Here is a 25,844-nt window from a genome sequence, read left to right as displayed (position 1 = left end):
ATAAGGATAGCTGGCGTGTGTTCAATTTTGTGAGTAAATCGACCTTTCCTAAATCGCCGAACAGCAGGTGGGAAAGGTTGACGAACACTGTGTCAGTTATCGCGATTTCCCGCAAAAACTGTCCTCCCGGCGCGACTCGATCGCGAAGCTTCGTCATAAAAAAAAGAGAAAAGAAACGAAGCTGGTAGCGCCGCGACGTCGTGTTTCGCTCGCGGAAGATCACGTAGGCCCCTGCTCGTTCCTCGGATCCATAGGGACGCCGCGTCGCGGCGCCACCGTTGTTTCCGGCGGGCGCCGCGGCGCGCCGTCGCGATGACTCGTGTTTGTCAGCACTCAGCGCTCGTATTTAGCTCTGGCCGCGTGGTGCCGGCATCTCAATCTTGATTCGCTGTCAGCTCGTCGAATAGCACGGATCACGCTCGTCGAAAGGTGAATCCTCTGGACAGGAACGCCGATCCACAACCCGACACACACTTGTGTTGACCGTGTGGTCCATTTACGCGCGGTTTTATTGCCCGGTGGTTGGTGGCATTTGTGCGCGGGGCGTAACATTGCTGCAACTCGTCTGGAGACCTAGCTATCATCCGCACGGAGAAACACGAGAGTTCGCCGAGGGTGAATAAAGGACAGGTATGCATTTTCACTGTTCTCACCCTTAATCTACAGGCCAGTGCCCGTTCGCGAGAAGTTACGCTAAGAGGTGACAAACTCAAATCGGCAAACACGTATCTCCTGGAACGTAAGCCGAACGAGATAATACTTGCACGCTCTTACGATTTTCCGTCTATTTTTTTCCGTCGGATAGGTTAGTCGCGCGATATTTTCTCGTAGTATTCTTTTTTTTTTTTCGTCACATAGCGACCCCTTCGCGCGATATTATCCACGAAACGATTCGGTTCGACACTTATTGCACGTTCGAGAGGATGTAACGGTGTGTTCCATATAATCTATCCTACTTCGTTATACGGTGAAAATCGTGAAAGGAGTCTTGCAGATAATCGCCGACGCTGATTCGTTCCGTTAACTTCGACGGGGATTCCACTTTATGTTTCTGTGCGTGTGGGTGTGTGTGTGTGTTTTTGCTTTTCTCTTTCTCTCTTTGAGATGTATATTCGTAGGAGAAACTTTTTGTCGAGGATATGGACGTTAGCATAATGAACTTTGCGGTTCGATTCGGTTCGCACGTGCGATCCTTTTTGATTCCGTTCAAGAGCGAGTAAGAAATGAAAGCCGGAAAGGTGGAAAGAGAGAGAGAGAGAGAGAAGCCGGTTTCGCGAGTTGCTCGCGTGTTCGTTAAATGATATAACGTACAGAAATTGAACGTCCGCCGGCAAAGGCTAGGATTCGTCGTGTGCACGATACTAACGAGCGGTTACGTGGTCGATTAGCCGGTACGCACAATGGCCCCTCTTCATTCACGTGTCGAAAACGAAATTTGCACACGCACGGCGAAAATAGTCGAGTTTTCCATCGCCCGGCTCCTTTTCCCACTTTTATTTATAAATCCCGCTCGGCGTGTCCTACATATGTATGTGTCGCTGATCCTTTACCTACTTTTCGCGGCGAACACTTTCGTGCTCAGTTACTTCAGCCGGCATAAGGAATAGGGAATGAAAATAACAGATTATGAATTTAAATTACAATATTAATATTTCTGGACAGCCACAAGGACGTCTTGCTAACCCGGCCTTGCTAACCTGGCAGGAAATTATTCCAAATACATACAGAGTAAGAAATTTGAATATGTTCGGCAAATTCTCTGTAGCATAATGTGTTCGGAATATTTTTAAAAGAATAATTTTTTTTTAATTCATTCAGAGAGAATATTTAATGTAGACTGAACGACTGAGAAGATAAATATTTTTACACTTTTTAAACGTTCGATTTTAAACGTAACTCGTTTATTTAAAAGTAGTGAAAACTCGCTTTGGAAGAATATCGATGGCAGATTAGAGGGAAAAAAAATTTTAATCGTTGCGATCATGCAAGTCGACTTGGTGATTGACATACACTAATATTGTTATACGTTGGTGAAATTCAGTTTGTAGGAAATTCATCTACTTTTGGGTAGTTCATAAATTGAGAATTATGAAAAAATTTGGGAGTTTACGTTTCCAGCAGAAAGTAGTAACGTATTGAAATTTGAACTAGATGAAACAAGAAAATATCGAACAAGAAGCATAACTTTTACTGAACATTTACTGAAATAATAGTGAATTTTGAAAAGGAATAATGAGTTTGAGTTATTCGAGCGAAGTACAGTAATTCGAGTCTGCCGGCTAGAGGAAAATTAGAGCACGGTACCAGTACCACACCTGTTGATTTGTTTGCAAACAATTCTGCGACCGTTTGTTGTTGTCGAAGAAAAAATTTAATCGCTGACTCACCGTTGGCTGATCTTTGAAATGATTACGATTTGCCTCGATCCGTTGTGATTGTAAAGCAATTTTTCGTAACCGAAATCCAATTGATCAAAATTAATATTTGGGAACGATAGTTTTCTCACTCGAGGATTATTAACTCTAATACCCATAAATTCCACGTTGGTCCTCTCAAAACGCGTTTCTGTTTTATAGTATTAGCTTCAACGGATGTTATGTACGATTATCATTTAATTATTCAATTTTTAATAATTCAATTGAACGAATAGCTGTTCAGAGTACGGTTGACAATCATGCTAAGCAATTAGTAATTGTGAACAATTTGATTCATCTTACTTTAGATATACTTAGAACCAAAGAATGTAAGCGGCATTTAAACAATTTCTCAGTGTAGAAGAGAAATGGTTAAATGTAATACATCATCAATATAGTGTAATACATCATCAGTAATATAACATCATTTAAAATCTTAAAAAACGTACGTGCCAAAGCGGTATAACTGATTTATTTATCTTTATGAAATTTCCATGGAAATGACTAGCTGCACTGACCGCTGTTAAGCGAATATAGTTATGCGCAAGCATTTAGAAAAGTTTCAGTAGAGATGGTAACGATGTGGTTGCAACAGATTCAGTCGAGGGTAATTATAACGTGGGCACGTGTTTTACAAATGGCTGGAAAATTTTTATAAGTTTCTAGCAAAGGTCGGTTTTATCTGAATTTAAAATTATTCCGGTTACACCAGAATAATAACGTGTTCGCCGTAACTGCGATGCAAATCGATTGTTTTCGGCCTGACGTATTTCATTTTTCAAGGATACATTGACATTTCATGACGTGTACATCATTCATGAGGTGTCATGTTCAAGTCCTGCCATAGTCCGACGTGAAAGAGTGTAATCGTCCACCGGAAATGTCGATTCAATTAGTGTCGATTACTCGCACCGGTTCCATCCCGTTTCGCAGCGTGCTGCGCATCGTTCGGAGAAAAATAACTATGTATTGCAAATAGAAAATTCGTGTAAATGTCATGTTTTCAATGAGATAACATGTCGAGGATGAGGGATTCAAAATATTTTTCATTTAGAAATATGTAAATCGAACCTTGGGCTGTCAGTAAACCGCTGACAACGTTGTAAAATTGACATTTACCACAGTAATTTTGTCACTATAGAGGTCGGTAGAACATTTATTTCTTGTCTTTACAATACATGCTAACATAACAGCGCATGTCTCCATAAAATTTATGGTTTAATTATCTATAATATAAAATTGAGTCTGTAATTTCACGGGAGCGATAATTTTTCTGTTGTATACAATCCACTAATTAAAATTTTTCTGTTGAACCCTCTAATTAAAAAAAAAAAGTACGCTAGTCTAATAGCCACGTTTTGTCAGAAAAATCATCGCTATCTTTTACCAAGGCAGTTGATTCGAAATCCTTCGGTGCGCGCCCAAAATCTATTGTAAGCGAAAGTGTAATTCTAAGTTCCGACGTTGACCCGATTATGTCACACCACCGGCACAGTAGATGGGCAAGCAGCTTTCTCGATTGCCAAAATCGCTTCGAACTGTGATTTGTGCCTAATGGGTGTTAACCAAGGACGTCTTTCTTTTTGCGTAATCCTTACCTCGTTATTTGCCGATACTACACAGAAAGGATTTTCCAAAAGTCGTTCAGCAAATTAGCCTGGGAAGCATGTTACTGCAAATTGCCTTGTTAACGAGCGCTTCCTGAACACCACGGCGATAACAGGCAAATATTTGCGCACGCGTATGTTAGCCTTGAACGACGATAGGTACCGGTTACAGCGGACAATGTTCTGTTCGAAATCGTTTCGACAAAAGGCCACACGATACCGTTCTTTGTAACGTGAAATAACTTTTATAAAACTGATTCAAACGAACAATTTCTTTGTTGAGACGTTGGAGGATTAATTTACATTTAAATTGCATTTGGTCTCGTTTCATTCTATAACTTCTTCTTTTGTCCGTGCCTTTAATGAAAATTGAAGAAATACATTTTGTATTTCCTTTATATTCGAATAGAAGTAAATATATATTTGTAAAAATATTTCGAAGAAACGCGCGTTTTTCGCTATTTTCAACCACTTAGAAGTCGTGGCAACGTTATCCACTTTCTACTACAAAACGTACCTCTTCAATTTTCACTGCAGCCTCGGATGAAAATCCTGTAAAATCAATATTTACTATTTTCTCCACAATTCCCTCAAATACTTTTTTGCACATCGCATAGCGGACTAATGCTTTTAACAATAAGTTCTTGAAGAAACTCTACTCGCTTCGCCATTATCTGGAAAAGTTAATTCACTTTCATTGGCACGTGTATAAATTATGCCCACGCGTCCTTCACTTAAGTAATTAAGTCACTACGATACCAGGTTATACGTGCGCCAACATTTATGCATGCAAAATCGCGATTCATGCATTCTTAATCGCGACACGAGACATTGATTCACCTTTCCTCATTAATGATAATTCTGCGCGGTTGTATAGATTACAGGACGCGCAAAAAAAAAATCTATTATAAAGGCGTCATCTATTCTGATGACGCTGAGCTGCGAACTGCAATTTTATCGGGTTCATAATTCTTGATAGATTGTGCACTTTTTCGTCTCGATATCAATATTAAAAATGTCCAAATTGGATCAATCTTAGTCCCGTCTCGGGTTTTATGATGTACTGTATAATTTCGGTGCGTATGTCACGGTGGAATCACGTGGCGATAATGTTGCGCGGTCGGTTCAACATTATACGCATCGCATGAAATCCTATCTACTATAGTGCTCGCTCGCATAACGCAGGTGTTAGGGACGCGGACTGGCCGCGTTGAGTGAGATTCGCGTAGTTACTGAGCCAATCCCCCCTTTTCTCCAAGATCCATGGACCTCAACCAAAGTTGTCCAGAATTACAATTGAATTACTCCAGGAATTATAATTACAAAGTAATTGAATTACATTGTAATTCAATCATATTGTAATTTATCATTCAGATCTTCATTCAATTAAATTACAATGTAATTCGTAATTGCAATGGAGTACAATTATAAAATACTTTGCAAGTAAACTACATCAATTACGAATTACGATGTACTTAAATTAAAATTAAAAATTAAAGAATAATGAAGTAATAGGTAATAAGACGTTGAAAAATCCATGTGAAGGTTTCAAACAGAAGGAATCTGTTATTTATAAATTTATAATATCTGAACAGAAATAACTTCTGCGTTACAAATTTAAAAAATTTCAAACATAAATATAGACAGCAGAAAAAGGAAACATGTCTCTACTTTACCTAGGTTACGATATGTATTAAAGGAAAAAATAAGCACAATCATCTAATGAGACTCGTTGAACAAACATTAATTATATATGTAAGCAAAATGAAATACATTATCTAATAACAAAAAACTGAAAAAGGGGACGTTTTTAACTTACCATTAACCAATAATAGGATCACTTTGACGTATTACGAACAAGGACGAGGAAATTCTTCAAAGTTCTGGACTATACATAATTTGAAGATCTGTATTTTAATCATATTGTATTTCAATTACACATTTGATTAAAATAATTACTAATTGAATTAATTGAAAGGTTTGAATTATGTAATTCAATTGTGCAATTGAATTAGTACAACTCTAGCTCTATTTCAATTATACTGTATTTCAATTACACATCTGATTAAAATATTTCAATTATATTGTATTTCAATTACACGTCTTATTAAAATAGTTCAATTATATTGCATTTCTATTACACATCGGATTAAAATAATTAGTAATTGAATTAATTGAAAGGTTTGAATTATGTAATTCAGTTACGACGTAGTTGAATTACTATATATTTGAAATACAATGCAATTGTGTAATTGAATTACAACGTAACTGAATTAGCACAACTCTGGCCTCAACCTGATGGTTGGGTATCATCCGTGTAGAGCAATCCCGTTCAGCTATCGTCCGTGCGGACAGAGAATTTAGTTCCCCGGACATGAGCGACTTGGCGGGCAACGAACCACGACTCCTTTTGATAGTTCAGCCTATGACAATATTTTGCCCGCTGACGTCGCATTGCCCTTAGCTATGCCCGCGAGCATCGGCGGGCGCCCTTGCCCGTCGCAAGGGTTGCTGAACGGAACTGGTGTAGAGTGTCTCCAAGTAACGGAAAAACTTTAGCTCGCCTTTCGGTAATCTCGCATGTAGCTTTACGGTCCATTGTGTGTTTGAATTCGGTGCAACTAGGCTTGAGTAATATCGGAATAAATTATTCGTAAAATGATCGTTAGGATAACATATTATCTTATTCGGCTACATGTCATTTGAAATAATCATATGCAAGTTTAATAAAATTTAAAAAAAATATTTAACAATATTTAATAATATTTAATAATAATATTAAATAAGAAGCTGTCCTTCTCTGCGTTCGAAACTTTCATCGCTCATTACGCAAGTAAATATCATCGGAATTATATCATATTTGGTTTCATTTTAATCAGAAAAATGCCACGAATATATTAGCGAAAGTTCCATAAAAAAAAATAATGGAAAATAAAGAAGTTTTGACAGCTACAGCTTTGCGAACCATTTTGGTCGGACGATTGTTTTGATCGAATTCGCTGTATAGTAATTATCATTTTTCAATGTATTAACTCTAGGTTACGCTACTATGATATCACGAGGTTGAATAAATTTGTTATGTATTCAATATACATTAATAAATGCGAAATAAGGTTGCTTTCTTTTTTATTCATGAGTCTAGTGTCGCTCGAATGTCTGAGGTTATTGGCAACTATAAACGGAGAAAAGTAGATTGGGAATACATTATGAACAAGCGATTATATAGAATAGAATCGATGTATAAATGGTTCAACAAGGTCTTCGTGAATTGCTGCAAATTGCCATAGTCTTGCATTGTTCTGGCAGAACGTCGATAAAATTGTATGATTATCATAATACGACTGAGCGATAAGATTCTAGTCTAGATTTGATTCGAATTATTGCAACGCGTTTTGCTTCTAATTTAATACAATTTCCTGCTCTTCCAAAACAATTCAGTATGTTACACAATAAGAAGCTGTTCTTAGATAACATTAAAATAACAAGCAAGATTACTGTATACATATACTTCCAGTTACATATCGCAATTTATATTTCTCTTAGAACAATCAAATGTTTCGTGACATACGCACGAAAAATTATCTCGATCAGAGAAAACATGAAATGGGCAATTTTATAGCGAGTTGAATAGCAGTTTACCAATTTTTTTTAATCAGTTAGGGCTTGAAGGGGGCTCGAGGGTTTGGGCTTTGGGGATTTGAGCTTTTACTAGAAACTTAACTTTTTCGCTGAATATTGTAGGTAACGAGAATTCGCTGTAGGTGGTTGCTAATGGAGGCAAGGAACTTGTACCAACAAAATTACACTTCAAGTTAGTGCTGTAGATCTATCGATGTTTACTATGATGTTTACCATCATTACCAACCAGTAGCGAAATTTGTGTGTTAGTACTCGTACGGCTGTGATCGCTTTACTCGAAAAATATTGCTAAAATCAAATGAAACATCAAAACCCAAATATTTCACGAGACTTTGATATCTTAGACTTTTGGAGACTAAATAATAGAGAAAGTGGAATGAATGTTTTCAGTCAGTTGGCATGCAAATATCTGTGTATTCCTGCATCTTCTACAGAGAGTGAAAGGAATTTCAGTACTGCAGAACATGCGTGCCCCCTCCACTCTGACCAGTCAGTTCCGCATTTCTTTCATGAGACTTCTTGCGAGTCACGCACAGTACTTTATTGAAAATCTCTCAAAAATTCGACTGTCAAAATGAACTTTCGAAGGAATCGATTAACCAGTTAGCTGTTTTTGACGAGTATACTCTACATGAAGAAATGGCAATATTTTATGTTATGACGAATATACTCGTCAGAACAGCTGTACGATTAATTTTTGCGACGCAATTTAGGTACACATTTTTCAAACAGGTCGCAACAGCTAACTGGTTAAAACGATAACAATTTGGGTATACAGGGCGTTAAAAAAAAAACCATTCAATATTCATATGGTATATAGAACACACTGTGCTGAGTAAAAAAGCCTTAGTAAATCTAGGTAAAAGGGTCAAGTTTTTGAGATATGAACATTTTTGTTTGCTTTTTTAACACCCTGTGTAAAACTCGGGTCAAGCTAGATTAGCTGGAACGCTTCGCTCCGAAGGATACATATGAATTTACCCTTGCTAAAAAATAAGGTTTAAATGAATTCCGTGTAGCGATCAACGTTAATCTATTTGCAAGCTCGTCGGAATAACCGTTCGTAAATCATAGCGTGTACCGTAAAATGAGGCAGCTATAATTTTTCTGTAGTAGTGAAACGAGTTTACGTCTACGGTTTGTCACACTACTGTGTTTCGCAACCGTTAACGTTAATTTATTCCGAATTTGCACCGGGTGCCGTCACATATCATTGATCGGCTCGATGCTTTCTGTTCAGGGGCTGGAAAGATTTCAAAGTTCAGCAAAACACCGATTGACGCTGACGCGACCGCGTGTTGCGCACTTGCGTCTTGCATAGAAAACTTTTGCATTCTGATCGAGGTTCTGTTACGCGCACGTCACAGATGATGCACGGTGCACGACGCGACGTGTGTGTATAACCGCTATGAGCGGGCTCATCAAGGTGATATTATCGTACGTAATTCGTGCGCGACTGGGGGCATGATTTTCCCGTGTTGTTCGCCATCCTCGCTTACCAGTTTCCATTAAGTGATGACACCTCCCCCACTTTGATGAACTAAATCGTTCCAGTTCGAACACGCACCAAGAGGACCTTCAAAGACGCGTCCGTAGAGCAATCATTCCTATCTCTTCTTTAAGAATTTAACACTATTTTATACATAGTTAGTAACCCTCTGGTGCACATTCTTCTCTATTTAATGCCTTGAAATTACTTAATAGCTCAAATAAATTCGTTTCCTCTGCTTATAGCAATGTGTTGCGATAAAGCGACGATCACATTACAACTAGAAAGAACAATATTTATTAATGAAAATGGGGATGAATGATTTTTTTTATTACATTGTGAGGAATCCTATTCACCTATGTACTGGACGGTTGAATATTCGCTTATGTTGTGACGTATTTGAATAAACAGATTTTTAATCAGATTTACAAATTTTTAAAAGGTTTAAAGAAATAGTTTCAGAGTTAAATTCTATAGTTTTGATTTTGAGGGATATTTTTGGTTGGTACATCGGTAGTCAATTTGTTAATGACGAACGTAGCTCGCTTTGGTGCCTGCTTTGTGTATTACAAACATTATTTCTGTATAATTCCAATAGTAGCAAAATAAAAAGCCTGGAATTTATCGCAGTAGCCATGGAATTATTAGGTTCATTTTGATTTTATTTGGGTCAATTTTTAGTGTGTGACTCTTCTGCGCATGCGAAATTAACGCTCTAGATATACTCAATCCAACGAGATAATTCAGCGTAGTAATAACGACTCTGTTGCACTCAAGTGACATTTGTTTATCTTTACTGACTGGACTCGATGGACGAAGAACAATAGATTTATTTACTCGAAATGATTGATTCCTAATTTTCCACTTCATCAGAGCGAACATCTTTATTAAAGCACATATTACAATAAAAATTGGATGAGAAATAAGAATGGATGCAGTCTCGTCATTATTACAAAGAAATATTTACATCAGTCGCATTTATTATTCGGTAGTTACAGTGTTGATAATCCAGTGTCCGTTTCGTTTATTACAAGTTTAATTGTCCATTTTGGAAAACAATTTGTTAGAACTGTAGCTAGAACTGCAGAGAAATAAATACAAATGATACGAGAAATGGAAGAATTTTGTTATGTTCGAATAATATTTGTCTCCATCAGCGACAGACACTAATACAACTTAGGTATAAACAATAGTTGTTAACCTAATGTAGGTATTTATTGGATTTAGGAGTATAATAATATAGTGGAAATGTATAAATTTTGCAGTCTAGTCAGGATGATTCTAAGAAACCGGAAAACAAGTATTTGTATGATAATGACAAGTCACAAAAAAGTGTGACTTTTGAATAGAAGACATTTGAATAGAAAACCTATAATAATTTCTTAACACCGACAATAACAATACATGTAGGTTATAATGTTTACAGTTGCGGAGAGGTAACTCAAAAACCGTCAGCTCCAACTAACAAATATGTGTTTAGTAATATAATTAGTTGTAGAATAGAAATGATTTATATTCAGACTCCCGGCCGTAAAAAGGAACTCTGTTTACGAAGCTTCATATCCTAACCCACACATCCTTCCGTACATCTTTGCGAATTCCCCAACGGGAAATGGAGAGTAGAGGGTTAACAAAAGATTTGTACGTTATATTTTCGGACAGTTTATTTCAATAATTCATTATTCAATAGTTCTACCATGATTTCCCGTGCACCCTGTCTACCGGTATGCGGTATCGATCGATCCCCGGGGAAGCGTTTCCATACAATACACGTAATCCTCCGGTGGCGTAACACCGGTTTTCACTTTCCAAATTAACGTCCGGCCGGCTGAGAGCCGCTGGTTCACGTAACACACTGACGAGGAAGCTATTGCCGAGGGAGCTCGCGATTCTCGCAGCATCTCGTGTCTGCTTGATGCACCCGATGCGCTCGATGCATTCTCAGCGGCCGCGCACGTGACTCGGTCGCGTGCACAAGCTTGCGCATTCGGAACCTCGACCGATGCAACCGCAAGTTTTAAACGTTCCCCCTGGAACCACTTGTTGAACATATCGATCATTCTCCGCGACAATGACGTAACTAGGAAATCATGATTTTAGGGAAAACTAGCTTGAACGTTTCCAATTTTCGTGAACTCTTTTAACGGAGCTACGCTCCCCTGAAATTATTGCATAAAAGATTTTATGATGTCTTGCGCTAATTTTTGCTTTACACTTTAAACCAACAAATTGTTATACTTGATTCATAGCGTTATATTTTAAGGAAATACATCTCACAACACAGACTGAAGGAGACCTATCATTTTACTTTGAACTCGAGTCTTTCGTTCGTTAACGCATCAAAACTGCGAGTATTATTATATTTTCAGCCAGTATTGTAAATTGCTTTTAAAGCCACTTTTATTCTGAAATATAACGCTATCGATGCGAAATTGATCCTTCAGTCGAGATCTATTCAGAAATGTGTCTTTTAGGGTTAGAAAGAGAGTTCAACGAGAGTCGTTCAGAGTGTCATCAAGTGTAATTACTAGACCACGGATTTGTGAGCGTAGTAAACATTTTTTAATCCATTGTGAGATACATCAGATATATAGCCATTTATTTCTTTTAATTGGTTAAAAACAATATAATGGTATTTCTAAATTCTTTGTATGTTTGTACCGTTTTATATTCTACCCACTCATTTTTGTCATAAATGCATAAAATCCGCAGTCTAGTAATTACAATTAGAATTACGCAGCTTGTGCAAATGGATCTTGCAAGTGGACTTCCTAGCGTAAGGTTACTCGCGACGTTATTGCGTCATCGCATTGCATTCAATAGAATAACTTTAATTATGACGCACCTTACGTACGTATTTGAACTTGAAGCATAAACCACTCATAAAGCGCTCTGCGATGCACTTGTACAAAGCGTATTGAAATTGTAAGGAAATTCTTCCGTTATTCTTCCGTTATTCCGTTTTACGATATATTGCTGTAAACATTTTCTTTTGTCGCTTGATTGCTGATTTAATTCTGCACGTGTCTCTTGTCGAACTTTTTGTTTAAGAGTAATAGGTTATCTGTCTTCGACGAATATGTTAATTCCAAGGGTATAAATGTAAACGCGAAGTGTTTTCTGTCAACAATATGTGACACAGTATATTTAAAAAAACAAGGGACAAACGTACTGAAATGGTGAAGAGAATACGAGTACGCGTAGAACGCGTAAACTTGCGCGAAAGACGCTGTAGGAGGATTTTGCACGAAAATTTACACAATTTGTTTTTACGGCAACTATTATAGTGACATATTGCACATCTAGGAGGGAATGATTTCTGGGAATGAAAATTTGTCAACAAATTACACGAAAGTCCGTTCAAGAGGAATTATCTTTCGCATTTTATTAGAATTATACAGTTAACACTCATAAATTTTAAATTATTCTTGTGTATATTCAAAATACCGTTTATCGGGACGCAAGATATTAGAAGAGATAGATGTTTGTTTCGTTACAGCTCGTTAAAAGTTGAATTTTCGTGAATCCATGTAAGCATAAATCTCTGATATGCCAAAGCTTCTGTAAAACGTTCGAGCATATTATTTTTTTCTTCGATTACATGTTTACATTGCAATTTAAACTGTCGAATCGTGTTTATTATTGCAACTGTGTTGGGTTTCACAAAATATAGGGAGAAGTGTAGTCTGTCTCAGAAAATGTAAATAGACTTAATTTGTCGATAATGCATTCACACGATATTGAAATTACGCTACAAATACATATGTACATCGTTGTGTTACCATTTTTTACACAGAGTTGCGCATCTGGTTTGCATGTTTTACGCGCAATTTGAAATGAATGAGCGACAGGCGCCACAATCGCTGCACATTTCTACGAGTGTCTTTTACCCGTAAAAGAGTCGCTTGTTTATGGAACATATTATTTACGTAACGCGATTGTTACGGCACGTAAACGTATGTTACGTACTCCATTACACTACGTTTCTCGTCGAAATTGATCCCCATTTCATTCACAAAAACCGCGTTCCTTTTATTCCGATTTCCATTTTACGTTCCAATAAGCAATTTTGCAATATTCGGAAAGAGTTTAACGGATTTCTGCTCGATTACGTGGTCAGTTATTTTTAACCGAGACTTTAACCATCTTTTGGGGCAACATTTGCATCGTTAAGGAATTCGTTATAGCAACAATAGTATGTAGCGTTCTTCTGAAAAATTTAATGAAAAATTCAAGGTTTTTGTATATTTTACAAAAATATAGACACAACGATCCATAGTTTGATCATGTCATAAAATATAGTCTTTATTGCCACCTTTTCTATTTCAACAAGTTTTCGCGCTGCTTCTTTTGTTATTACGCTTCCGACCAATTGCGATTTTTAGGAAATCTTTTCATGCAGTAAACTAATCGTTCTGACTTCTAAAAAAAAAAAAGATCGGATTTTCATAGAAAACAATGTACTCGCGAATGAATCACTCGGGAGAATTGACGACGTACGCGATTCCATGTCGCAGCGAAGTAATGGTGCATCGATGACAGAACTTCGTTGCGGGAAGATCTGTTTCGGACGGTCCAGTGATCAGCTGACGCGAGATTTTTCGTGATCGAATCGCGCGCGGTCACGCGACAGACAAAGGCCACGTCAGTTGGTGGAATCGCGATCACACAAGCCGGCAGTAAAAGTTTCCATTGCATCATCTCGCACGACGACGCGCACGTCTCATAAGCGTTGCTCGATTACTTAGCGAGTTCAGTTCGAGCGCATACTGTGTTCGTGTCTCATAACGTGCCACTCGGGATTGCACAGGGGCGAAGGGAGCGAGGATCGCCGTCACGCGATGCGATACACCTGAAGTAGTAATATGCTAATCCTCTCAGCGAATAGCGAGAATGCTTGTGACTCGACTGTTGACTCGAATTCCTTTCGGCAATCCTTCCGAGTACCCACATTATGAGACACAGACAATACTTGAAGCGCACGTGCTCGCGCGTCCGATCCACGCAGCCGATTCTGCGTCGACACGTGCACCATCGCACTCGTACACTTCGCTTGCCGATATTCGTCGAATCCAGCAAAGTTCATTGTAGAAGTAACCCGCGATAACACAGTATCGCACCATCCGAGCCATGTGTCATCACGCGTGTGAAACAGCGCTCACATGGAGACGCGTGAACCGCCAATCAAAGCTTATCTTCGCCTACAGTAATATTAATATTGCACGCCACCGCGAGAACCAATCAAAGCATTATGTAACATTTGGCATAACACGGATAATTCGATCGCCTTATTAATTCCCGTCTTCATTACTCGCACACGCTCTGCCGCGAGTGTGGAAACGACAATGAACTCGTACGTTTGACTCGTGGGCGTTTGTTCACACCACGATTATATTTTTATTGCTCTTGGCAATGATTTAGACGAAGTACAAGTAACCGGCGGATTCCGTGCAATTAGAATAAAAATAAATATATACGAAATAGCACAAACTTCGAACGAGTTTAAAAATAGCTTTGGAAAAATCGCGCACGAAGATCTGTAATTTGTGACAAGCTTTTCAAAATTGTTACGTCGATTTTCTGTTTAGGAACACGGAATTTTGAACCGTTTATTTCGATTCCTATCTGCTTAAATTCCTGTTCCTGTTCTCTATAAAGTTGTGAAATATTTTCTTAGCTAGCTTTAATTTCTCAAATATAAAATTGTTTAAAAGTGTAAAAGGATTTTCCAGTGCGATGACCGTGGCAGGGTTAAAGACTTTCCTATAACCGGAGACAAAGCATTATAAAAGCAAAATAGCACTTACAGCTAACGGTACATATGTACTATAGTTTCTTGTCTTTCTGATTTACACGTGCCTGATAAACATGCTTATAAACGAGATGCCCTCGGGCACGCGTTTCTGCGATAACAACGAGTAATCTGTAAAAACGGAAGATTCCACATTTTGGTAAATCTCCTGTAGCTGCGGAATCGGCGCGATCGAAGGTTTTTCTTGATGCGTGTCAGGGACTATATTTAGTTCGGTGTTTCCCGAGATGCGTGTTTCGAAAACATGTGTAGTATATATTTTTTCCCCTTTCCTTTTTCTTTCTTGTTTGACCGGTACACTAAGAGATCGTGGTTGTTACGAAATATGTGTAGTAATTTTATCCCGTTGAAAATGATATTGCATAATATTACATGTTAACTGGATGCGATTTCTTCTAAAATTTTATAATATTTATTGCGAATATAAACTTATTTTACGCGCTTAGATTACGTTAATGAGAAAGTATATAAAATCGCTTGTAGGCGTGCATAAAATTAATGATGTCGGAGGTTATCGCTTTTCCCTAAATGATTCACAAAATCTGTAAAGAATGTCGTATGATTCCAGCAATTGTGCAACGTGAATCATCCTGCTCCGATTGTTCTTCTATTTTTAACTTACGACACACTCTTTATTTGATTGAGCAAACGTTTATACTACTATTAACACGTATATTTGTCGTTTCATCCTGTTCCGCTATTGCGAGTTTGCAAGAATATATATACACAACTATGGGCCAGCAAATTTCCCACGATTGTATGTAAATTATTTCACACAATGTGATCTTTTATACAGAGTAAATAACGTTTATCGTTTTTCTTAATGTTTCAAAGTTCGATTTGAATTTCCTGCTATCCATACCCGTGTCGTTCACCGTGTGTTAATGTGACGAAATTCGGACTTTAACCTGTGCAAGACATTATTCTTGATGATGTCCAATATAAATTTTAATTGCCTCAATGCTCTGGACTTTGTCATTGTAGATACATCATTATCACGTGAGCACAAAAACGTCACACACATTATTTGGTGCACTTATTCATGCAGCAATTTTACATTTTTATGCGATATATTTATCATTGTAAATAAGTATACCTTATTGGATAATTCTTGTCAGGAGTATAGCAATTTCTTCGCATGTCAAACGCATCTTGCCAGTTTGCATGGAATGTCTAATCAACCTGGAACTCAAAAATTGCTTTTCGAGATGCAATAGGGATTTCTGTGCGTTTCAACTGTATCAATTATTTTTAATCTGTATCATATTTTCTCCAGAGTCCACAATTAATGTTTGTTTGATTTTTTAAATGAATTCAGCGTCGACTCTGAGTATAATCGTACAAAATCTAATTAACTTTAGCGAATTCATGAATACTTTGTAAGATACATTTGCAAAACAATAAATATTCTTATGTTTTTCTCGACGCTGATGCGCGTTATACATCTCATTACGTCTGCGATGTAGCTTGTTCGTAGTCAATTACATCAAATTTACGCAGCCACATAAATTATAGCTAGTTACCGCTGACGTGACATTATGGAATATTCTATAACAGAATAATTATATGATCAACAGTTTTTAATTGTTGTGGAACAGAAGAAGTTGAGATTGTAAAAATATTTACTTTGCTAAAGGATTACTGATGATTGACCGAAGCTAAACAAAAATGATGAAAACCAATTGAGTGACATTACCGTGCATGTTAAAGCAATTGTAACATGTTATACAAATATTTAGCACGTTGCACAAAATTGTTGTACTTTTATTATGTTGTGTATATTTCTTAACTTAGATTTGTTCATAAATACAGCTTTTATTGATGCTAGATAATATGTAGCAGTTTATTTAAGCTCAAAAATGAGATTTTTTTCTTACATTCATATAACTTGAATACATATAGAAGTACTTATTTAAACGCAACGAAATTTTAACGAAAAAAATTGTCCGTAGTTTTAAATATAGTCTCTTCGGCAACTAATTCCGAAAACGTTGTTTCCAGAAGCACAGTTCTTACGAATCTGAATAATTGCACAGTGCAATTTTTGTTAAAAGATGATGAAAATATTCTTTTAAGAAATAATCTCGAAAAAATTATTGGATTACGTTGCCGGGGGTGACTTATTGGTCCACAACGAAAACTGCCATTGCTGTTGAAAGATTTTTTAAAGAAATTCTCAGCTGCATGAATCATGAACGTTTCGAATCTTTTGAAGAGCGGCTAGTAAGTAATCCGTTAAGTTAAAGTTATGGTAGTATCGATGGTCACGCGTGCGAAACTGGGAAGAGAGAGGATTATGGTACGATTCAGAGCGTGTTATAGTTCCATTCACCGTTCTCGAATAGCGCTATTCGCAAGGATTTAATTTCTTCACGAATACGAATTGAACCGAGTTAATCGAAGGCAAACGGCTTGTGTAGATCATGTTTATTCATATAAGAAAGCATAAACGTGGTTTTCATTGACCGAGATGTCATTATTTATGAGATAGCTTCATTATTTAATTTATAGCAGGGCGTGTCTATATAAATGAAGTTATATTTTATATTATATTTATATTTAATATTCATCTCTATCGGAATGATAAAGAGAAACGTAGTGAGATAGTAACATTAACAGAAGGGTTAAAATATTTCGGTTTCTATTAGATTTATTTAGAAACGAATGAAATCCGTTCTATTTTTGCCAGTGTAGATTTGCAGAGTAATGATGCAATTGTTATTATTACAAATAAACCGCGGATCTTCATGCAAAGACAATTTTCGCAATAAGTAGAAGCGAATTGTTTAACGAGTTGAGAGAAGAGGATGTGATATAACTAATAATAATTTAATAAAAATTTGAATGCAAACTTTTCTTGAAATTACGTTTCGTTTTGTAACTTTTACGTCTCTTTTCATTTAACGTACGTTTAGGCGTGTCAAAGTCTTAACATCAACGTTTTAACTACTTACATTCGAGATCAGCTGACAAAGTTTCAATTTTTTATATTGATACACTCCCTACAAGGGTAGTTTATAAACACAGTTAGTCATTCTGGCAAACAAGTAATACCAGAATTGGATTTCACGAGCCCAAAAATCCCGAGAAACGTTCCGTTCGTAATTATTAATGTGTAATTAACAGAGATATGCATTTCGTCCAGCTTTTTGCGATTCTGGCCGGCTGGGGTGGCTGGTTTGAAAAAGAGTCGAGAAATTGTAATCGGTCTGGAAAAAAATTCGGCGAACGTACGACTATGGAACGCTGTCGGCTTCGATAATAGTAGCCGGTCTTTGGATAGGATACAGGGACGCCTAAATCAGACACGTTGCGACGTCGCTCGTACTGCGACTCAGCTGAGATGGTCTGAGCCAATCGCGGCGCGGTTTGCTGCTCTCGCCACCTGAAACCGGCGAATGGTGTCCGTTGAAATCGTACGACTCGCCGACCATACGACTCCCGGCTATATCGTATCGACGTGTTCTCCCGCGTGTGGATCCCGTGGAGCTTACAGCGGGAACACGTGGTTGAAGTGCCTGATGCAATATATTCGCGACGGTTGCGGCTACGGCTGCGGCTGCGGCTGCGGTTGCGATTGTGTTATGGCACGTATGCCATAACTCGCGTGATACGAAAGCCCAATCAGAAATCGCCGGACGATGCTCGCGGAACATCTCTTGCACCGGAAGCCACGCTCCGTGACCCCGAACCGAGATTTGCCAGCTCAGAGCCAATAGGACTTTTGTTATAGTTTCAAAAGAATTATCATTGGAGATGTAGAAATCTTTGTTAACCGTTTGCACTCCCTTATACAAACTTTCTACATTCATTGCAAGACGTGTAGGAAGCTGCGTAGACACTTATTTCTCTTCTTAAGCCGGAAGGGTTTCAACGACGGTCGCATGCTTGCCGGATATTTTTCAGACCGATTGTCGTGTCTCTTTTCAAAATCACTGTCACCGCTTCGCTTATTAACCCTCTGCGCTCGGCGCTATTTTCAATCTGAAACTAAATTTGTCTTCCGTCGTACAATATTTTCATTTTATTCATACGAAACTGATCCGATTTCTACATATAATATTTAAATGTTTTGTAATCTATCGAATACAAATTTTGTAATGTAACAAATATTTTGTAATATTTTCTGTAATTTCTTCGAAATAATGCCACAACAATGTCTGGTGGTGCTTCAGAGTCGCCACTCGAGTGCAAAGGGTTAACATTATTAACCTATTCAGTTCGAAGCAATGAAATAAGATGATTTTCACAAAGACCATTATTTATTCAGATTTAGTTGTTTATTACAGCGTTTACGTATACCTTTGATTTCTTTTCTTAACAAGTGCCACCGTCAGCACGAACCAAAGTTTCGAGGAATCTAATTAATGTGTTAACCACAAAATTGTTCGCAATCTAGTCGTTCATGGGCGTGGACGGCGACGGGAAATCTTCACACATGAAGCTACGTGGCAGTTATGTTTCTCACTTTTTTTGCCAGATGATACGTGTGTCTGCGTTAACCTATGACTGATCGTTACATCTCCGAACAAAAACAAACTAATTCTAGGAAATTGTCTCGTGGAAAATGTTTTTCTGTATTTTGTCTCCATTTTAGATTCGTACCTACTTGATGAGCCTGACCTTCGCGTGAACAGACGCGAACAAGTTCTCGATAATGCGGGTACCATCGTAACAGTGCGTTTAATTTCTATCAATTTAAAAGCAGGAAACATCGAGTCGAGGTTAAGTCAACGATAGAACGGATATTTTGAAACCCGGTGTCACTGTAACTGTTTAAGGTTAATGCTAGGGACGCTTGCCAAGCAGATCGTATCTTTAGGCGACTAAACTCGGAATTCTTAAGGCTTCTTTTTTAATCGGTGATTTCGGGAAGGACGCGTGCTCTTTATCGAGAATCAGTTCGGTTGATTAGAAACGTTCACATACACGTGTTCAATTTCGAATATTTAATCGAACCGGAAATGTCTACAGTTAACATTACACGTACGGTCGGTGTACAGAGTATTCGTACACTTTTTAAAAACAAATAACTTTTTTAGAATTGGACCAAACGGTTTGAATTTGTTGGAGATGATAGAAGGATTAATCTACTAAGTAATGCATAAATATGCTTTCTTAAAAATTACCACTGGTCGTAATTGTGAAGAATAAAGTAGAGATCACGATTTTTAAGTATTTTATCTGATTGAAATTTTCAATCAATCATATTTCATAACAACCTTGACCGATTTCGATAAAACTTTGTGCATCTATATAACTTATTCAGATCTACAAAGGGACCTTTTAAATTTTCATTACAGACACAGATAAAAAACTTAAGAATCGTGACCTCTACTTTTTTTTCTAGAATTTTTAAAAGAACTCATTTGTGCAGTACTCAGTAAATTAATCCTTAATCCCAATTTTAATTAAGTTATTTATGTTTAAAAGGTGTACGAATACTTTGTACAACGGCTATACATATCAGTAAATTATCAATAATTATACAAATCAATGTAAAATTATACAATGTTAAATCTCGCATATTCAACAAAGCAGAGGTTTTATACAGTTTACATTAAATGTAAATTTTTGTAAATTCTCAGTAATTGAAATGACGATGATTTCACGAGAATATAAATAATTCAAAAACACAAAACCATGTAATTCAGTATGTAGTTATTACGATCACCACCATCGTTAATGGTAATAATAAACAATTTGGTTCAATTGAGTTATACGTTCTCATTTCTCTTCATCTATGCTCTTTTATAAACGTATAGGCGATTCAATCTGATTGAAAGTAATGAATGGATATTTCTTCTTATCGATTTCTTAACACATCTACGTTTATCAGTTTGATGTGCCAATAATTGTGCAACAGATTTCTGATTTGCAAAGCTTTCCAACGATGAAAAGTGCGCACTTGATTCTCTCGGTATGTTTATTTGATAAAAAAAAAAAAATTAGCAATCAGCTTTTAACTCGCTATTTTAGCAATATATACAATATGCAAAAGCTCAATACAAAACAGTAGTCAGATTTCTTTACAAAAATTTCCATTGTAGGCTAGTAAAATGGCCGGTTTCACATATTTTATACCATTATTGAAATTACAAAGATGCTTCCATTAGCTTCACATACTGTCATAAAAATTGCGAGAGATCTAAGTAAATTCATTCTCGTAATGACAAAACAACGTCATATACCATTCACATTTATTTGTGCTCGGTGCGGTTAGTGTAAATTCATTTTGGCAAATGAGTGGCTCATTGTCGCTTGGATGTGCCAATACCCTTGCGCAACAGCTTCGTCGTTTTTCAAAGCAGAAACTATACGATCCCTTGCGCCGAAAGGCCTGCGGCTGTTTCGAAATCTTCCAAGCGACAAAAGCGTTGGCAAAGTGTCCCGCAATCCGGGAGATTCGGCGAGAAGTCAATATCCGATAATGATCATTCTAAGCGCGCGAGCGATCGGATACTTCTCTCCGCGTGGGAACGTTTGTCTCTCGGAAAGAGTTCGCCGTGTTAGTGTCGCGTTGGTTGCGATCGATAAATCGGAGCTGGTCGAGCTCTCCTGGTGACTGATCAATGGACTACGCAGCCGTTAACCGCGCGACCTTGGCACTGACATCGGTCGCAAGCCTTGGCTGGAGACGAGTTTCTCGGTGCCCAGACTCCTGTTACCGCGGATAAGTTCGATAGGATCGATTCGATGTGTTCGAACGGAACTGCATCTCGATGACTGGATAATCGGATCCGATACACTCGCCGGGTATTCTCGTCGCGCGCTCGACCGTTCTTTGATCGTCGGCGGATCACGTGATCAACAGAGACTTCACGGTCACCAAGTACACCTGCTTGGCAGTAGCGTTGGGTTTCGAGTTGAATGCGTACTCCGGAAACCAAATCCGATTCAGCGTGCAGCGTAGAATTGAATTCCTGCTCGTAGAAGATGATCAATGTGCGCACGAGCCGTATTCACAAAATGAATTATTGCACTGTATACGGGAGACGAAATTTCATTTTCGAAATGTCTCATTTTCATCGGATTCTAGGCTTCTCTTGTCTCTTGTTTGTCCTCTTCGAGATCGTTTTTCCGCCAATTCTCAGGAATTATTTTCAGAAGAGCTATTGTACTTTTCGTATTTGGGGTACACAAGTTATTAGTTTTGAAATAGAAATAATCACAGTTATACGAGTTATATATTTTTCTGGTTGTTGTGCGTGATTCGCAAAATTTGAAATAAAAGGGAGGAAACTGTCCGGACCACAAGAAGTTAAAATGTTTTGTCAAACGTGACGTATCTCCTCCGTGAAATATTACAACGATTTAGCAAAGACAAGTTACGAACTGTCTGAATACCATGTTACGTTTTATGATTTCGAATAACAGCTGTGTAGAAAATTAATTAAACGTCACGTGTGTGTAGCGAACGTGTTAAACCGGAAAATTAAGGGAATCGTGAAATAATGAATTACTGTGTTACTTAGATTCGTTTCGTAAACGTTTTCGAAGCGTTGGTTGAATCGAATTAAACTCTCTCCAAGCGTAAACAATTAACTCTTTGATGACGACGCGTTTAGCTTGAAGCTATCAGTACTTCGCAGTAATTCGCATTATAATCTGCGGCAGGCCGAGATAGTTCGCGATACGATTAGAAGAAACGTAGACTGAATTGCATCATTGCAATGGCAAAGGAAGGAGCTGTGGAAACTATTGTCATCGTAGAATCAATTAAAATTCCATCGTATCAGTTTCATAGTATAATAAGTGAAATTCATTAAGCTTGTAAATATGCTTTTGCAAGCAATATGTTAAAAATCTATCTCGCAGGAAGAATTAGATGGTTCACGGTCAGGGAATAACTTTAGTTACTTGTTACGGCATTTTCGATAAAAACAATTTCATGGAACGGTAATGTTTTGCGATAACCTACAATTTGCCTTTGAATGTCAGTCAATATAAAGTCAAGAACACGATTACAAATGGTAAATTAAGTATATAGCTTTCATATAAGTTTCCTAAGTTCATTGGAAGATGAATTACGTGAAGGTTAAATTGTTGATTTTTATCTCGTTTTCTTTATTCAGTATGTTCAGCATAAAAGCGAGCGAAGAATAGGAAAGCCATTCTGTTAAGAAATAGCGGTGATTCATTTCTATCGATTTATCTTATTGGACTATCGAATGAAATGACGTTTAAAAATTTATGAAGAGACGGGGAGGAAAAAGGTCACGCGGAAATAGAAAATTTGTCATCAGCAAAGAATAATAGATGGCAAAGAAAATTGATGATACGTCTTCTCGCAATCAACGATAATTGGTAATTACAAATATATATAGAATTATATTACAGTTCACGCTACGACTTTGGTAAGAATTACAAAATATATGTGTACCATATACATATTATTAATTTGAACAAAAATTGAAAATAAAATTACCCTGCAGTTCATGGCATGTAAATCATTATTGTACTAGTAAACAATCATTCTACTTACTCTAAAAATGTTTATGTAATTTCGACTTATATGCAATATCTGTAACAACTTAATTTTTCTTTGTAAACTTTCCCGATTTTAGAGTAATAGCTCAGTACACTTTGTGTATTGCAAAATCTCTCACTGGTCTATGGAAATTTTACCTATAAGCGTGTATCGGCACACACGCTTTGTCAGCTTGTCCCTCGGCAAGGCGAGCAGATGTGAAACCGAAACGCATGTGTGCGAGTTTTCGTAAAAAGCAGACATATTCAAAGGGCTGTTGAGCGCTTTCAACTACCTATTTTAGATGTGGGGACGTCTTTTTAGAACGAAATGGCCCCCTATGCTTTCGGATCAGGTGTGCACGTTAGAGATATGGGGCCCCAGCTTTGTGTACGGAAATTGTAGAGCGTAGCACACATGTTCTATAATCCAACCTCAAATTAAACTTCCAATCCATTTCTTTATACTTGTTCCAAGAAAGTATATCTCTCTTTCGCTCGCATAGAGAAATATCCCCTTAAGGACTGTGGTTTTTTCTTTTATAATTTGCATACGATCGGCAAAACACACGAGAATATTAAAACACTACTTAATATCATAAATCCCAGCTTCTCAGTTTTCGTTTTCTAAACAAGTTGCCTTGACATCAGCTACTATTCACGGCTATCGAATTGGCAGTGAGGGCAGACGAGAGTTGAAAAGTTCATCGAACAGACATAAAAAAAAAAAAGAAGACAATGTATGATATGAGTCGGTATCGAAACCGACCTTTGATCGTCGGTCACGTTTCCTCGTTGACCAACCGAACTGTTTATTTTGGAAAATTTGTACAGGGTCATTGCGTTCGGGTATTCGGGTGAGACGATTTACATATACATATGTACATGAATACGTATAATAACACATGGTTATCCAGAACAACACAAGTCATATCAATTCTTATCAATTCTTATTTGAAGTTTCTTTAGGATATATTTGCTAAATTAGTTGTACGCTATATCAACCGTTTAGAATCGGTGATTAAAGTCCAAAGCGAGATCTTCATGGCCAAGTAATTAACAAATGCTATTGATAACACTGATCGCTCCTACGAATTATATAGTCGAAAGTATTCTTCAAATGCGCGCAACTACACTAAAAATTGCGAGTGCAATGTTGCCGTTACAGCAACGTTGGGCATCAACGGGTTAATATTTGCAAATATCACAACGAATTATAAATTTCATACATCGGTTTTCTTGCTTTTGTCCGCTGCTTGTCGCTTCTGAGGGTTGTTGGCGACAACGACGAACAGGTGATGTTCGCATAAGTACCGTATCGCGGAACCTCGAAGCGTGTCACACTAACACGTCGAACCTAATCCGGGCATCTTTGTTGCGTAAGTGGACAACGAACCTTGTGGAATATTACTAGCCTCAAGATTTCTCTTATGGGATAGGTGTTATGCGCGGTACTATCGCACGACAGATACTAGTCTTTTACAGAAAATATTTGACATTTGTTTAACACCAAGCAACGTAACAATTGTAATTCACAATGTAATTTACAATTACTCGTAATTGTTACGATTATACGTAAATTACTGAACTTTTACTTACTGTACTCGTCATAATTTTACTTGCACAATTTTTGCACTAAACGGTTCAATTATCTACAGCCGGTTAATTGATCATTTGGGTCATAATATGGTGTGCAGTGGAACCTCGGTTATATAAACTAATTGGGGGACATATTTGTCCACACACGAGTGTTCGATGCACTGACTGCAAAGTATTCACCTTTTTTTTGCAGAGAAATTGCAACTCAAGATACGCGGGAAGGGCGGTGTTAAAACGACGCAAATTATTTAAGCGAAAAATGTTTTGTAGATCTATTTATCATAACGAGACGCGTGGAAAACAAGCAAAGATTTAATTTACGATTGAATATATGCTTAATTGATACATATGTCATTGTAGACGGCAGACGGCGAGAGGGTTATCTCCATGATAATGACCTGAATTATTTTGTATACATCGACAGTCTCATGTGCTCCGTGAACACGTGATCCTACGATTATCTTCTAACTAAATTTCGTTTATCTGGCCGTGTAATCAGAGATTCGCGTAACCGAGACGAGGACGCATCGTGTTTGAATAATTTATCGGAGTAGATACTGGGATTTCTAAAATCTTGCTAATTGTAAGTAGACTAATAATCATGCAACCGTAGAAACTTTTTAGCACTTTTACGAAAGTTTTTAATTACGTAGATTTAGATCGTTTTTTACTTTTTTGGATGAGCATAATAACGCGAACGGTGGCAAACTTTCAAAATGATACGCTGCTCGTTCTATAAAAGTGTCGTCTTGAAATATCGAATTGAACATTCTCAACAACGTTTTATCCCATAAATTGCCTAAAAGTTATGGTTC

The 25,844-nt window shown here is 37.5% G+C and overlaps 1 protein-coding gene across 1 annotated transcript in view; it reads left to right on the top strand.

Moving 5' to 3' along the window:
- Nucleotides 1-341: 341 nt before the first annotated feature.
- Nucleotides 342-25,844, top strand: part of LOC143353641 (acyl-CoA Delta-9 desaturase) — a 36,631-nt gene continuing 11,128 nt past the window's right edge. Inside the window, exon 1 of the mRNA XM_076787117.1 lies at nucleotides 342-630. The gene's annotated coding sequence lies outside the window, so the exon portion shown is untranslated. The remainder of the gene's footprint in view (nucleotides 631-25,844) is intronic.

The sequence above is a fragment of the Halictus rubicundus genome, chromosome 4 (genome assembly GCF_050948215.1).
Source record: "Halictus rubicundus isolate RS-2024b chromosome 4, iyHalRubi1_principal, whole genome shotgun sequence".
Classification (NCBI taxonomy): domain Eukaryota; kingdom Metazoa; phylum Arthropoda; class Insecta; order Hymenoptera; family Halictidae; genus Halictus; species Halictus rubicundus.
The sequence above is the reverse complement of the archived record's forward strand: the minus strand, read 5'-3'. Positions and strand labels throughout refer to the sequence as shown.